Below are 14,770 nucleotides of genomic sequence, written 5' to 3'. Positions count from 1 at the left end.
AGCCCTCAACTTGGGCAGATTTATTAAAAATTCTATACAAGCTACGTTACTCAAAAACATTATCTGATGATATTGTTCTGACTTATGCTCAAAAATCAGATTTAATTCGACAAGACCCTGTTGTTTGTGCTACTTATTTTTATCATAGGTTTAGAGCCCTTTTCAAATTGATTAAATCAAAAAATGTTTTTTTTTTCAATGAACACAAGGTAAAACATTTCTTTTATCGGGTTGAATACCAACATAGTGGAAGTCCACATGTACATATAATATTGTGGTTAGAAAATGCACCTGTTTTTGACCCAGCCAAACCGGAAACATTTAGTGCATGTGTTACGCTAATTAATAAATACATTACATGTATGGTGGACAATAGCAGTCCTGCCTATCAGTATTTACATAAAAATACTCATTATCATAAACACACTTGTTACAGGACTGACAAAGATAAACAAATGGAAAAGTGTCGCTTCAACATACCATATCCACCAATGAATGAAACGTGCATATTAACTCCCCTTACAGCTGACAACAGTAATACAATCACAAGACGAATTCGTATACAATAATCTGAAAAAGTTCTGTAATACTTAAGGGACTTCAAGGACAGTGACTTATCTTCAGATCCGTTATTAGAAGATATTTTATAAAAATTATCAATACTGGATGTTAATGAATATAATCTATTATTCGGACTGTTATTAAAAGACCGACAGTTTTTCTAAAACGAACAATAAAACAGCGAATGATTTCTGAATTCAACGAAGAATTATTCCCGCTGTGGCAAACTAACATGGATATACAGTTTATATTAGATGTTTATTCTCGTGTTAGATATGTAATTGAGTATATTGGAAAAAGCCAAGTGGAATTTCAAAATTAATGAGAGACATTATCGAGAATCTCAAAACGTCTACTGATATGCCCGTCAAAGAACAATTGAAAAAGATAGCTTTGACGTTTTCAGGGAGTCAAGAAATTTCTGCTCACGAAGCAGTGTACACTTGTTTAGGTATGAAGCAAGCCAATACATCAACTGGGTATATATTTATAAACACTAGCCATCCGGATAAAAGAACTCGAATGTTGAAACCAATAGCAATAAGAGGTGAAATGGATCCACAATCCGGCGAAGTTTCGGCCAATAAGGCCAAAAATAATGCTACTCACCCGTCATGTATAAAATTCCAATCGATGCTTTTATTTCTTTGTAGTCGGTATCAGATGCATCACGTTCGCGACTATAACTTGCACGTGCCTTTGATATATATATTGGTGCAATTTACTATTGTATCTATCATGGGTTTTGTAAAAAACGCTTGCCAGCATTTAAGAATATTTGTTTTGTTTCTAATAGTTGTAGAAACAACTGATTTTTCCGTAACATAATTTTTTTTAGACGTGCGAACTCTAATTCTGATTTGGCGTACGTTTATTCCACCTAGTTCCATCTTTATCAATGTAGTATGGCAACATTCTCATGCTAAGTGGTAACTCATCATCTGAATATCTGATTCATGGTAATTATCATCGTTTATAATCACATTATCTACGAAATTATATTCTGCCAGATCTGAGTTTTCTTCATCAGAAATATCGGATTGTTCAGTATCAGTGTTATGATCTTTTTGTAAAATTTCAACATTATCCTCTTCTTCGTCACTTGAGTTTCCTCCCCAAATATCTTCATTATCATCGAAATCGTCAATGAACGCTTCAATTCGTCGACGTTCTAATTCATCCCTTTCTAAATATTATAATGAATATAATAGTACGGAAAAAAAATACTTATTTCGTCGCGCGGGATAAAAATTTGCCAAACTCAAACACACACACTTCGAACGCTGGTATTGAATGTATTAACTGATAAAACGTTAAACAAACTTAATATTATCTACTAATGACTTATAAATATAAGCTAGATAAAATCCTAACACTCTCATACCAACTTAAATAATATTAAAATATAGTTTAAAATTACTCGGGTAATAAATTACCCCGCGCGACCTACTGAAGGTTAAAAATTTGAATGGTATCATTAATTTGTGCATCGCTTGTGCTCATTTGTGCCGAAATTCCCGACAATTGTGCTTTAGAACTTCCCGATATACGAACGTTTTTCATAGGGGGTGCCTTGGAAATTATTTGACCAACTTTTAACCCTTATAACAAGTATCTTAAGGCCATATTAAGGCTATAATAACCCTTAGTGGGAAATAGTATTATTAACTATTAGTTTTTTAAATGCATTTTTATGTTAACTTTTTATGATTAATAAAATTGTTGTTATATTATATGTGTTAAAAAACCTATATCGATTTATATACCAAATGTCTAAAATACATGATCAATAACATAATTATTACTATATAATATAATATTAATAATGATTGTATGATTTGAATTCCATTTATTTAATACAACATTTATCATAATAAATTATAATATGATGTGTCAACTAGGTAGAATATTATATGTGTTTAAAGATGGTTTTCTTAGGCATAATTAAAGAAAAAGTATAACGGTTACATAATTATAACTATTATCTTTTGTTAATTAAATATAAAAGTTATTACAAACTTAAAAATATAAAACAGTTTAATAAAAATCTAAATAAAATTTTTTTTAAATACTTAACAACTCATTGGGGTAAACAGTTTATTTTATTATAACGTCAAAACAAATAAATTAATACAATCGTGTAGGTAATAGGTATACGTACATTATAAAATACATATAAATGAATAGACATCTTTTTTTTTATAATATATAATAATATTATATTATTTTATTATAATATATATATTATAATAAAATAAATAAATATAATCTTATATAATAAATGGTCAAACTCTATGCAATGTACATGAACTATAATAAAACATAATGGAAATAGATTTGAAACAATAAAATAATAAAAAGGTATTAAATAGGTTATTCAATTGTATTTATCTCCATATATATAAAAAAAAAACAAAACAAATTTAAATATTGAAAAATTAAAATGAATAATTTTCCATATAAATAACACACGTATTATATCTAGGTTTTATTTTTGATAAATTATTTAGTATATATTAAATATTGACAATTTTGTGTCTCGGTTGTTGGTCTCACAGTTTTTGTTTTCGGTTGAAAATCATCGTATTTTTCCCAAGTATTATTTACCTCTCTATAACAGTACGCAATATGATGACCAATTGCATTTATAGTACTTGATATTGGTGAAATAAAGTTAGCAAGACCTCTAAGATAATAAAGCTCATTTCTTATTTTGAGTATGTTTGGGATATCCCACGGTCTTATATACAGGTCGGGCATCTAACAAATGATTGTGGTTCGCTTAATGATGAACATTCGTAGTCAAAAATACATGGAACGCCATCTACCGGATTATTTTTACATAATCCTATTTATATTTTTCGTTCATAATGGACTATTATACTATTATAGCACACTGCACACTAGTATACTAATATAACTATTTAAATAGGTACTTTTCTATGATATAAGATAATCACTTTATCGCTATATCTATGATATTGTAACTAGTGTGTACTGTGGTTTTTTGTTTTTTTCTAATATATTATAGACAAAAGGAAATAATACCAAGGTCTTTAGCCTTATATATATTACAATGCCGATGAAAAAGTGTTTATTTTACCAAAAATATTAACAGTGCTGATGTATATTCTGAAACGATCGAAGATATCTTACAAAATGAAGACTTGAATTTTCCATGTAATATTCATAAAGATGATATTCTTGCGTATACTATCAGGTACTATATTAATATGAGAATGAGACAATATACAAGACAATTAAATAAAGAGAAATTAAAAGAAAATTCTAAAAACAAAAAGGTTTCTAAATTTTGTCGTACTTAATAATAACAATATTATATAGTATGAATAAATGTAAATGAAATTATTATTAAATAAAATAAATTATTAAATTATGATAGTATTTTGTACTGTGATAATAGATAGCGTTGCAGATCATTTTCATTATTCCTTTCATCAATAAGCGATCCAACCGTATGCGTATAGATAGTACCGAGTGTCCCGACCTGTATATAAGACCATGGGATATCCTTTAATTGAATATTTATATCAAGATGTTTTTCAACTTTTCGCTATTTCGTAAGAGGTACAACTGGCTCAATAATTAAATGTTCTTTAAACTCCAGAGATTGAGTCATATTTATGTTACAATTTTCACTATTCGATGGTGAAAAATTATAATTTTCCATTATATCTTGTAAGAAAATCAGGTCAACAGTTGGGAAATTTATTATTAAAATTATTTCTTCCCTGATGCTTGTATTTAAACAAACATGGCATACCATTGTTCCGACAATTGAAGGAAAGTTATTAAACAATTTGTTTAATATAAATTGATCTGTACAGGATGTGTCTAATACAGTGCTTCTCAATCTGTTTAGTACTGCGACCCAAATTTCCCCCGAAAAATTTTTCGCGACCCACATTGTTTCACTTTTCAAAAAGTAGGTAATAAAAAACAAAATTTGTATTATATAAATATGTATACATTTTTATTAGGTATTTCGTAATAAATATATGACGAATTATTAGTAATCATTATTACTCACAATTCAACCAATTTCTTGGAATCTATATAATTTGAAAACATGAATTATTATTTGTTACCCACGTAAAAATTGTTCGCGACCCACACTTTGAGAAACGCTGGTCTAATGCTACAGATCCATCAGGCTGTAACTTAAATGCATTTTCATCAACAATTTGTTTTAATAACGTACCTCGTAGCTAACGTAGCTCGTTTTCTGTATGATTGAGCATTAACACCATCACGTACTCCATTGATACTAATGCCATAATATATTTTTTGAATTTTTTCCCACATATTCTGCACATGTATGCGCACAGCCATACTTGTGTAATATAATCAAAAGCACACGTATTTACAACTGATACGTTATCGAGGTAAATAGATTTTAATTCAGCAATAATTCCATTCTTTAAAATGCCTAAAACTGAGCTCTTTGTCCGACTATTATCATTATAATATATTATTGTAGGATCTTTGTCAATGTAGGTTAGGTTAGGTTCTATCATTCCGTTGTCAACAAAAACTGTTATTTTTTTCTAGAATATGCAAATAGGAATTCATAATAACTAAATAGTATATTAATCTATAGTTTAACCCATGTGCACGACTAGGGAGGACTAGGGGAGTGCAAAGCACTCCCAATATCAAAATCAGCACCCCCAAATTTTCTGTACAGGTTTTTATAATATTGGTAATAGTAAAACTTCTGATTTTTTAAATCATAATTCAATGACTGGTAATTTATTGATAAATTATCAAAATATTGTTTTTCTAAGTTAATTTAATCTCTGATGTTCAATGGAAACAACAAACGCGTTTATTACCTTTTAAAATTTACAGTGACACAATACGTAGGATCAGTAGGTTTTATTTTAAAACATTTTTCCTAGATTCCCTAATTTTATTTTTTTGTCTAGTATTCATATATTTAATTGTATATAAAAATTTATAAAAATAATATAAAAATAAATAAAAGTTACATTCTTGAGGTACCTTATATGATTTGTTTAGGATCAAAGCGTAAACGAATTCATCCAAATATATTGAATGATTTTGCTTTATTACCAATACTAGTGCTCAATATGAAACAGTCCGGACATGCCTTGTTTTTGTAGCTAATATTATATTGGTCATACTGTACGATTGTTATCATATATTTTGAATTATTTTCTGCTTTCAAATCTATATATATATATATAAAAATGGAGACAAAAAATTCGAAATTGCATCAGTTGAGAACGGCTGGGCCAATTTGGCTCAAATTTTTTTTAAATAATAGAGAATGTCTGGGAGCGGGTTTATAGCATAAATTATGGACCTAACTCCTGTGAGTTAGAGATTTAGAGACAAAAACTTAGTTACACCGGTGGCGCCCTCTAGCAGATACAAATATAAATAAAAATATAGTATAAATAATAATACAAATATCGATAATAGCAGGGCTTGAAATCGATTAATATCGATAAAAATCGAAAAAAAAAATATTTATTTTTATATTCTGGTTGATATACATTTTTTATAATAGACACTTAGAACTTTAAGGTGCGTCCACATTTGAGCAAATTTGTGTGTGCGTTGTATTTTGAATTTTGACGAACACGCATGCGTCAAAAATTAGACATGTTTGGACCCGCCGAGACATGCTTGTGCGTTGCGTATGTGTTCGCGGCGTACAACACACACGATCCGAACGGTTGTCGGTCTCCAGGTCAAGATCAAACGAATTTGTGTTGTGCGGCGCGGCGCTCAATTTGGACGACTTTATTTTATCACGCACATTTTGTTACGCACGCGGCGCGCTCATACTGAAAAGTACATCTAACTTTGATATTTTTTCAATTATAAATTCAATTTTATTTACAATGGAGTGGTGCCAAGATGATTGTCTCTTGCTTATACAGGAGTACGAAAAACGTACTCTGCTATGGGACTCAAAAGACCCATATCATTTTTCAAAAACAAAAAAGTATGATGCATGGTGTGAAATAGCGAAGGAATTGAACACAAACCATGATGAGGTTAAAAAAAAAATGTCAAGTTTGTTAGGAAGTTTTAGGAGAGAGAAGTCTAAAGGAAAAAAATCAATTGGAACAGGGAAAGGTACGTACTATTTTAAATAATTATTATGGTAAGGTTATGAATATAATAATAGTATAATAATAATAGTATAGTAGTAATAAGTGATAATAGTATATAATATAACATAATAGTGCTTTCATACACAACTACATTTATTAATATTTTGTTTTTATTTAAAAGTATTAACCATCAAACATTGTTTTTTATTTTATTACATTTTTGTTCATTGAATTAAACATAATATTTATTGTTATAGGCGCTAGAGAAGTGTATATTACAAAATGGTTTGCTTTCAAAAATATGTTATTTTTAGAAGATAAGGATCAGCCTAGACCAACTTTAAGTACAGAAGTTGTAAGTACAATAATAAACTTCATACTAATTTAAAATATAAATTTATAAAGATAAACACTTTTATTGAAACTTCACTTTTACTCAATTTTTATAATAATACCTATACTATACTTATAATTTAAGGACTTTTCAATCAATCGTAGATATACAAGTGCTCTTATCAGACATATTAATTTGCTTATTGTATATTATTTACATATTTTGTTGAAACTTATTTTTATGGTTCTATAAGACATATACTTATTCGTTCTATTTATAACTTAATTATAATACTTTAAATTAATTCATCTGAGACAAATATTAAAAAATACTCTATGCATGTTTGAACTGCCACGAAATCGCCCCATTTGTTATAAAGTAATCAGAAAAATCATCTCGTATTTCTTTAGCTAATTCTGTAGATCTGCGTGGAACATTTTTAATGGGATGTAGCGAAGAAAGATCTCCCGAATCATTTCTCCAACTTCCAGAAACTATATCACCATTAAGCTCTTTATCCAATGTTGTAGGTGCCACATACGTATTTTTCGATAATGTGCTATTTCTTAAAAAATTGTGCAAATGTACTACTGCCATAACAATAATTTCAGCTTTATTTGGTTCAAGTAATAGAGGTTTTCTTAACACTCGAAATGTAGCGGACATTATCCCAAATACGTTTTCCACTACTCTTCGGGATCGACTGAGGCGATAGTTAAAAATCCTTTGTCTTGATCCAACTGGGTGTAGTCCTGAATATGGCTTCATTAAGTTTTGTGTTAAAGGAAAAGCCTCATCCCCTAAGAATACATAAGGTATTTTTTTACTTTTTCCTGGTAAAGTGGAATGTGCAGGTAAATTCAAACTATTGTTTTCGAGTTTTTTGAATAAATCACTATTACGCAAAACTCCTCCATCCGAGATTCTCCCTTGACATCCTATATTAGCATATAGAAAATTATACTCAGCATCTACTAAAGCAAATAATACTATACTGAAGAAAGATTTATAATTATGAAATTAACTTCCACTATTAATAGGAGCTTGAAGCACAATGTGTTTTCCATCCATAGCTGCTAAGCAGTGTGGAAAATCCCATAGAGTTTCAAATTTTTCAGATACTGTTAACCATTCATCCGGATTATCCGGCAACTGAAAATTAAAAAGCTTTGATTTTTATTTTAAACTTAAAGAAAATTGAAATTTTATGTATTTTGTTTAATTTGTAGTTATTTCTTGTCATTTAAAATGTTTATTTTTTTTTAGTTTGTATTTAAATAAAGTTTGGTAGTGATTATTATTATTTTAGAATTTTAATTACAAATTTTGCTTAACACAATTCTAATAAATAAAAATAAAAATACATTTTGATGTTGTTATAAAATAATATTAATATGAGTATAAAAGCATGCCACTATATTTTCCACTATTTTTATATGCCACCTTAAGTATGTCCTGTGGTGATACAAACATTTGTTTTTCAAATGGAACACTATATTTATTACGCAAAATATTATTCAATTTATGTTATAATGAATTGTATCGTAATATTAGGTATTATAATAAATCTAAATTTAGCACTTTTACTGCAAAAAATATGTCTTAAAAATTAGCCTGTATAATTATACAATTTAAATTAATTTAAATTTTTGTAAATTTAAATGTTTATAGTGTGGTCATGACAATAATTTTGAAAACTCTACAGATTTGTTTGACGAGAGTATTCCTGATTCAGTTACGAATATTGAAGAATCATTATGTTCAGATGAAGCTGTTAAAGAACCGAGTTTGACCCAACAAAAAAGTGACTTTGTTGTACCTACGCCACGAGATCAGCTCAAACCAAAAACTAAGCGTTTTAAGAAAGCACCCCCTGAAGAAGATCCTAGATTACAGGAAGCATTTGATTTTTTGAAGGCACCTATACAAACTCCCAGTCCTTCTTTGGTTTACGCCCAATATATTGCAAATAAATTGGACACGTACCAGGGACAGACACGTGCACTAGTTGAACATGCAATTCATAATGTATTTTTTGAGGCCGATATGGGCAAGTTTAATCACTCTTCTTCCAGTCATAGTATTTCTTCAAATTCCCTGTACTACTCACAACAATCCCAAATTCCACAGTATTCCATGCCAACTTATCCCAATATTTTAGTAACAGAGCACCAAACTACTCCTGCATCTCCTTATATAAATGTAACGTCGCCTGCTTCTGTATCATCTGATAGATCTTTTACTGACTCCTCTACTGTACCGGAAACAAGTCATTCCAATTATCAAGAACTTTTTAACGAGTTCTCTAATTAATAATTTAATCTTTATTTTATTCCTATAATATTTTAAATATACCCTTTATGTTCAATTAAAAATTCAAGGCTGAATTCTACTATTATTCTTTAATTTTTTTTTTTAAATTAATTTATAAATAATATACTATTTGTTTATACTATGGTAAGTGTAATTTTATTTTTCAAATTATATTAATGAAAGTTGTTATTTATTTTTTTTATTTGTGCATAAACTTAATAATAATAAAAAATCATTTAATTATGATGTTTTTTACCTTTACGTTATCTTGAAGTCCTTCAATAAGTGCTTTGCAAACTTCTGGAATAATAAGCGATATGATTTGTTTGGACATCCCAAAAAAGTACTTGTGAACGAATCTCCTGTTGCAAGAAAACGTAGTGTGACAGCTAATCTTTCTTCGACTGTAATTGCTCTCCGAAAATGAGTATCGTTTTTTTGTATTTTAGGCCCCACCAAATTTATTAAAAATTCAAAGTCTTCTGATGACATCCGAAGAAAATTTTTATATTGTCCAGTGCTTTCATCAAATTTTAAGTTGGATAAGAGACTTGGGCTATGGTTGTTCATTTTATTTTGGTACAGCTTTGTAATCCACCAACGTCTTTGCCGAGGTTTCTTTTTGTTTTTTGTATTTAACAACTTGTGAATAACTATGAATGCTGCGGCTTTTTTCTTTCTTAATATAATCTCATTCATAATGACTGAGATTTTTAAAAATAAATATTAAAATAAACTAAAAAATATACAAAAACCGCGAATACAATAAACTATACAGTTAGTAGGTACACTAAGTACAGAATGTTACTACAACACAATGTTTTGTAATTTTGCACCGCACCGTCTGAGCGTCAAAATACGACGCATGACGCACGACGCATAGTTACAAAATTAAGGCGAACAAGTGTGCGTCGAAAATAAAATACAACGCACACACAAAATTGCTCAAATGTGGACGCACCTTTAGAGTAAAATAATAATAATAATAATAATAGTTGGCACATTATTCATTTTATTTTGAAACATTATCGTTTTATGTTATTTATGAATTTTTTCAATCAAAAACGACTATTGTTTTTTAGAGAGAATTTTTATGCTTGAATCATGCCTCCTATGAGAAGAACAAACATTGGACGGCGTACACGTAATGCAAGAAACATTAATGAATTTAGACTTGCTCATAATACACAGGCCCGCGCTGCATAAACACCGCCTCAAATTCGACAACATGTTAATATAAGAAGAAGAAGTTCAGATGTAGCCTTGAATCGCGCTGCTTTCGAATACGATTCCGCAGTCGCTTACAAAAATCTTTTGTGTGTTGATATCGGCTCATTATATATCGTATGCCAGCATTGCAAGGCATTGAAGTTTCGATTGGAAACCCCCGGTTTATGCTGCGCTGGTGGCAAGGTTAAATTACCAGTTTTAGCTCAACCACCAGAGCTATTGTATTCGTTTCTCTATGGAAATACAATCCAATCAAAACATTTCCTGGCGAAAAATAAAATAAAAAATCTGACAGAATTTTTGAACTCGCTAGATGTGCCAGGAACTCCACCGCATAATTTACAGGTAAAAGTAGGATCGATCACAATTATGTTGCGGAATCTAAATCCTCCTAAATTGTGTAATGGTACACGATTGTCCGTCAAGAAACTGATGAACAATGTAATACAATCAACAATCATCAAGGGCAATTTCAAAGGGGAGGAAGTCCTTATTCCACGAATTCCGATAATTCCAACAGATCTTCCATTTCAGTTTAAGCGGATTCAGTTTCCCCTTAGATTAGGTTTTGCGATGACAATCAATAAATCGCAAGGCCAATCGTTGGAAGTCTGTGGGATCAATTTGGAATTTCCATGTTTTTCGTACGGGCAGCTGTACGTTGCCAGTTCGCGTGTTGGAAAACCGTCATCGTTGTTTATTTTTGCACCAGAAAACAAAACGAAAAACATTGTTTATCAAAATGCAATATATTGATTTCTGTAACAATTCATTACAATGGAATACTTGAATTTTATTATCAATCTAGACTTTATTTGAAGGCGTTAAGTTCACCGGGTCAACTTAATTTAAAAAAAAAAATTAGGCACAACAACGTTTGCCGGGTCAGCTAGTAATATTTATATTTTCTAATAATATTTTACACTATTGTTTTGTTATTTAGTATTTTATTAGTTACCTACTACTTACTAGTTAGAACTTGGGAGTTACTTAGTACGTTGTTAATTGTTATGACGTTATTACTAAAATACATTCATAAAATTTAATAAATTATTGACTAGTAGGTTTTTAGTTTAGTAGTTGAGTGTATATAAATATAATGGATCCTTCTAAAATTGTGAAGGGTCTCGAGTACGATACAGACTTTTCTTCTGAAGTTGATGACGATTTTCTAGACCCAGATTTTCGTATTAGTGATCAGGAAAATTACGAACTGTATGGAATCTTAGTATTTGACACAGATTCAGATTGTAATGAAAATAACAAATTAGATTTTTTACTGCCAGAAATAAATGTTATAGATGAAACCAGTGATGATGAACATACACCACCTTTGCCTAAAGGTAAAATAAGAAATCTTAAGTTATCGAAGTGGGAACGGAATATGTCAAAAGAAAAAAAAGGTAAAGGCATTTGACATCTTTCACTGCGTAAGAAAGTTGTTCCACCTAGATTGACTGGACCAGATTGTCTTTGTAGCAAGAAATGTTTTGTGAATGTTCCAGATGAAGATAAAATGTCTTAAAGATACCTTCTTAGGTGGGTTGATTCACTTAAAACCAATTAGTCGTCAGAGAAGTAGGAATGGAAGTCGATCAAATAAGACTTGTTCTGTACAGTATGAATTAAGACTTGGCATTAATGTTATTTCGGTATGCAACAAAGCATTTTGTTCGATTTTTGGTGTGGGCAAATCTGCAGTAGACCGAATAGTAAAAAAAAAAATACAAAATAACATCTCTAGCCCTACAGATAACCGTGGGAAACACCATAATCGTCCTAATAAATTACTAGCAGACATACATTTTCAAATAAATACACATATAAATAGTTTTCCCAAAATTGGATAATAGTAACACTAGATATTTATCCCCTGCAGATCTTTCTGTGAAAAACTATACAGGTTATTTCTACAAAAATATGAACTAGATTTTTGGTGAAGACAGAGAAACAGTTACTGTGTCAGACTTGTGATCAGTTACTAAAGTCTATACAGAATGAAACAGATGCTGAAGAAAAAGCATCCCTTAATTTAGAAAAAGAGGTCCATTTAAGTAAAGCTCAAATTGTTTATACATATTTAAAACTGTTGAGTGCTGAAGCAAAAGAAAATAACTCAATAATTGATGTTTGAGCTTTGGCTTCCAACAAAATATGGCTCTTCCTCATATTACATCTGGAGTTGTATATTATAAAAGAAAACTGTGGTCGTACCATTTTTTCATACATTCAGCTAGTACTGGGAAATCCTATTATTTTATGTGTAACGAATTTCGAGTTGTTTGTAGTACAATTCAATTCATTAACTTTATTTTCAAGTACAAATATTACATTTATTAGTTTACAAGGTGTTGAACAGATATATATTTATACTCAAAGAGTTTACACTGACACTAGATATATGGGATTTACATAAAAGGGTGGGAATAGTTACATAGAACTCACGGTTGTCTTCGGTAGTTTTGGTGGGACCGTTCCCGACGTTGCAACAAAGTGTGCGCGGTGGTACTTGGCGGCGTACAAATCCCATCTGTTAACGTATGTAGAATGGTTTAGCTCCTTTGGACGGTAGTGGCTCCTGGTGGGTAGTCTCACTGTCCCGATCGTCGGTGGCGGTAGTGGCTCCTGGTAGGTAGTCTCACTGTCCCGATCGTCGGTGGCGGTAGTGGCTCCTGGTGGGTAGTCTCACTGTCCCGATCGTCGGTGGCGGTAGTGGCTGCTGGTGTGTAGTCTCACTGTCCCGATCGTTGGTGGCGGTAGTGGAATACACTGGCCTGTGGCACACCCGTGGATAACGGCAGTTTATTACCGTCCGGCTGTGCAGGCTAGGATAAGTGCTGTTTGATGTTTGGTGAGTGTGTCCGTGTATAACGGCAGTTTATTACCGTCCGGCTCACAACATTCACCGCACTCAGCGGGGACGAAGGTTGTTTGTGCCGTGTCTACGGCCTATAATCTTGCTGTTGTAGGTATTCATTCCGTTTGCAGCAGTGATGTTTTGGTTTCCGCGTGTTCGGCAAGTTCAGCGGTACTTTCGGCTACTTGGTAGTTGCAAGCTGGTAGATATAAAGGCGCTGATGCCGAATCTGAAAACCGTATGTTGCCAGATGTCCGGGTTTCTTGGGGAAATGCGTTTTCCGGCGGGTCGTGGCCTTTTCTGTAGCCTGTTGCTTGGCTGCGCCCTCTATGTTGCGCCTCACAAACCTACTGTACGCTCTCGGCCGTTGTATCCCACGTGATGTGCATAAGAGCGCGCTGTGGTGTCGTAGCATATCGGTATTATGTCAGACCGGTTGGGTAACGGACAAACAGAGTGCGCCACCTAAATTGGCACTCCGTTTTATCCCATTACATAGTCCCCTTTTTTATTATCGCATGAATAATGAGTTATGAAATATTCTGCGAGAATGAAAACTAATTGGTGGCATCCGGAGTTTATTGTTGGTGTTGACGCTTTAAGGCTTTGATATGTCTAGTTTTCTCCTGGTAGGCTTGCCGTTTCATCTGCGTTTTGGACATTCCTTCAAATGATTTTAGGAAAGTCTGTGCTGTGGATAAGTTCTTTTTCAGGTTGACATAGGATCCTTGATTCGTCGTTAACAATTTATTGACCAGTTTCCCCACTATGTCTGGTTCTTGCTCATTATCCGTTCCGCTTTCACTGCCTGTTTCTGGTCGCTGAGAGGTGGATATTCCGATTTCGTTGATGTAGTTGGTTTCGGGGCCGTTGACTATAGCATTGTTGGAGACCTTCGGGGATGGTGGTGCCTTTACCATGGGAGGATTTATTCTACCTTCATGTGCATCCTTTAGGTCACTCTCCTTGTTTGGTTGAATCTTGACAACTTTCATCGAGTCTGGTGGAGTCCATAGTGGTTCAACCTTATACTTGGTCCTTTTTGCAGCCTCTTCTCTGAAGAATCGAGGTATTCTTTTTTTCTGATTTGTTGTCAGATGCGAGTCAATGTGTGTGAGTTCAATCTTGTTGATGGGATTACTCTGGCGTAGTCTTCCTAAGGGTATCTGAACTGGAATGTTCATTTTTTCTGATATCTAAGGGTTGGTTGATAAGTCGATTATAGTTTATGATAAGTGTTATTATTTACAATATTCAGAGGTATGGAATTGATGTTAGTTACATATTTACATATTATGATTATTAGATTTTTTTTTTTCAGGTAAGTCAAGGTTCTGGGTTGACTGGTACCCCCGCTGGTGGTTC

This window comes from Diuraphis noxia, unplaced genomic scaffold (genome assembly GCF_037042655.1).
Source record: "Diuraphis noxia isolate RWA-SAM2 unplaced genomic scaffold, SU_Dnox_SAM2 contig0001, whole genome shotgun sequence".
Lineage (NCBI taxonomy): Eukaryota > Metazoa > Arthropoda > Insecta > Hemiptera > Aphididae > Diuraphis > Diuraphis noxia.
This window is presented reverse-complemented; position numbering follows the sequence as displayed.